Source organism: Cicer arietinum, chromosome 1 (genome assembly GCF_000331145.2).
Source record: "Cicer arietinum cultivar CDC Frontier isolate Library 1 chromosome 1, Cicar.CDCFrontier_v2.0, whole genome shotgun sequence".
Lineage (NCBI taxonomy): Eukaryota > Viridiplantae > Streptophyta > Magnoliopsida > Fabales > Fabaceae > Cicer > Cicer arietinum.
The window spans coordinates 32,701,057-32,704,777 of NC_021160.2; positions in this window are offsets into that span (position 1 = coordinate 32,701,057).

Consider the following 3,721-nt stretch of genomic DNA (forward strand, 5'->3'; position numbering starts at 1 on the left):
TCAGACAACAATGAAGATAATGAAAATGATATTTAGTTTTGCTTTTAATTAATTATCACTAAATTTATTATTTTCTTTATTTTTTACGTTTGAATAGTCTATATTTTTTTTATTATTGTTTGTAGGTGAAGATTAAAAGCTATTTTGTTGATCAATATGAAGTTTTGGCAATTAGATTATTTTGTTGAAGATTAAAAGTTATTTTGTTGATGAAGATGAAGTTTTGATAATTAGGTTATTTTGTTGAAGATTAAAAACTATTTTATTGATGAAGATGAAGTTTTGACAATATAGGTTATTTTGTTGATGAAAATGAAGTTGTTTTTATTGCTTTGACGTGATTTTTAATTTTTTAAAATTGCTATATAAGATTTTGTTATGTTAGTAAGATAATATTTTCTATAAATATTCTAAAGTACTTTCATTTAAAAATAGTTTAGCTATTGTCAATTCCATATATGTTTATAAGACTTTATGTTAATTTTGAATATATGATATTGAATTTTTATTTTATTTTGATTCATATATATATATATATATATATATATTATTGTGTATTTACTAAATATCAAATTGATGTCAAAATCTATACCTACCGAATAGAAGTGTCGCTAAACTGAATAGTGACGAGGACAAAATGTAGGTGCATAATTTATAAAGTTACACAAATTAATTTCTATGTCCACAAAACAAAACTCATAGGTAAAACTCTTAGTTTTGTCCGATAGACAAACGTTAATATAGTGACGGTAAAATACTGTAGATATATATTGATTATAGACAATAAATAAAAATCTCGTTGATATATTTTTTACTTCTTACACCTATGAATTTTATATCCTTATTGACGATTTTTTGCCAGTCATTATAAGTCAAAAAAAATTTGTAGTGGAACTTTCTAGTTTTAGACTTATTTTTTATAGAATAATGCTAATAACTGCCATCAAACATGTTTAATGCAATCATCAACAATGGTAAAAATATGTCTATAATCATGAATAGAAAAAATAGACAAGAGTCCCTATATATATACATGTGTATTAAGGCAATTTAAACCGAGAAAGTATTACTAGACGGAAAAGGCAATTTATAGATTGCTTTAAACAAATCTCAAATTTTATTAGAGTTTTGAAACTAACAAATGGAAAAATTTTAAAAGATGATTGAGCACTTTTGTTTAAAGGATGCTCAAACAAGATTGCAAATAAATAAAAAATCATATTAAAGATGAAAAATCAAACAACATCGTGTTAAGATAATGAATAAAATAGTGTCATATTCAAATAACCAAATCTCAACGAAAATATAAAAAAAAAATTAAATATATATAGAATCTATTTATTTAGTAAAAAGAAAGATAAGTGGATTTATAAGAAATAATTTCAAACAAAAAATAGCTTTAAATTATTTTATCTTTGATGGATGAAGAAAATCTGAGGTTTAAGGAAATAACGTTTTTTTACTCAAGGTTAAGTTCCACTACTGAATTTTTGAGTTTATTTTATCCTTAAACTTACACTTGTCTTTTAATTAAATGAAAAATATAAATAGTTAGTCTTCAAATTTTTGTCACACTCATCCTGTTGGTTCCTCATAATCTGTTTTGACAAAAGGCCAAAGAGTAAAGAGACAGATTTGACAACTACGTCAAGAAGGACTAAGAATGCAGATATAAAAAAAGTTATAATTTACTTTTTATTTTTATTTTCTTGAAAGACAAACTATATAAGTTTGATGTATGAAAATGATGATTTGCTCTATCTATAGTGAGCAATATTTAGTGTTTCCTCTATCATAGCTTATAATCATAGTGATAATTTAAAATTACTAGCTGTACATCTTTGTCACGAATCATGATGTTTGATCACAAGCTCACATCATTCATTCTCAATTTTATGTCTTCGAGTTTCAAAATTGTGAATAAAAAGATGTGATTGATAAAGGAAATTTCATTAAAAGTGACTAAACAAGTTCTTCAATAAAAATTAATTTTCAATAAAATCAATTATATTTCATATTAATGACATAATTAGAAAAAGCTTGATAACGGTACCTTAGTTCCGACAATTATCGTGCATTCACTTTATATATCTAATTTAAAATAAAAAATATTAAAAAAGTAATGTATTTATTTAGTCTAAAATTACATTCAATATATAATTTTTTTTTGAAGATTATATCATGTATCCCCACACCTAAACATGTCAACCCTTCAAGACACATGAAAATATAAATTTTCAAAATAAGAATTACATTTCGAAAATTTGGAAAGTTAAAGATTATATTTTAAAAATTTGGAAAGTTTCAAAAGTTTCCAATTATAAAAAGTTTCGAAATTCTCTAAATATGAAAAATTTTGAATTGTTCAAAAGTTTCGAAAATTCTAAAAATTATGATTTCGAAACTTTGAATATTTTAAAAATAGGGGTGAAAAAATAAGAAGTTAAAAAAGTTAAAAGTTTTATAAAAGATATAATTATATTTTCACATTTATTGAAGGAATGATAGATTTAAATATGAATGTGCTGAGGAGAATCCTCAAACCTTTTTTTGCTTATATTTTAAGGTAACATGGACCATGGGCAACATAAATAAAAATAGGATGTTAGGTTAATTAGTACTATTAGTGAAGGTGAACCACTTTTCATGCTTGTTATATTACTATTGTTAATAGGACACCATCAACTATTATTGCTAGGTTGTAAAGAGAGCAACACAAGAAGTGTGTGATCCAATATCACTTAAATTGCTTTGCCCATAAAAAAATTTCATGTGAAACTATAATTCCCACGCGTTGATGTCAAACAACAGTAACGGACATGTCCAATGGGACATCATAATCAATAAAGCAAAAAGCAAAATAAATAAGAAAAACCTCCTACAATTCCTACACATTTCACCTGCTCTCAATTTCTAGGTAAAGTTTGTTCGGTTCTAATAATGATGATTTTATCTAGTAATTTAGTCTTGTCGACTCAAATCCTACATAAATTACCCGACATTAATTATTATCAATGTCACTTTCAAACTGTTAGTAATCCTCTCTGTCTAGTGTTTCACTATATTTCTAATAAGTACTTGGTTTGCACTGTGATGGGTATAAAATACTTTGTAATTGTTCTTAGTTCACAATGAGGTAATTAGTCTCGAATGTATCTAATTCACAGGGAGACTGCATGTCTTTTTTGAAAGTCATTAACATAAATTACTTTGTATATAGGTTTTTTTTAGATAACCCAAATTTCAATAAAATTATCCAGATTTTCATTTTAAAAATTATTTATTAAATTACTCTATTTTTTATCATAATTAAAAGTCGTTATTTGTCATTTTTTTTTTTTTTTTAAAGTTCAAATTTGCAACGACGACTTGGTGTTGGATATAATATCAATTAAAAAAATCAATTTTACATGTTATATAAATCGATTGTGTATCTTTTTATATTACTTTTAATTCTATCAACTCTTAATCTATGTAGTATTTTTTGACTAGTTTTTTGTACATATATTAAAAAGTTTCTTTTTGTAAGACTACATTAAATATGTATCATGAGAACTTTCTATCTATTCTTCATATATTAAATGTGACTTTTAAAGTTCACGAATGGCATGTGAGAAAAAGATATTTATGTATGTTAAAAATATGGATTGATAGTAAATTTTATCTCTTATAACATTTGAGTATTATTTATTTAGTATATTTTATATAATTTGATTTTTTT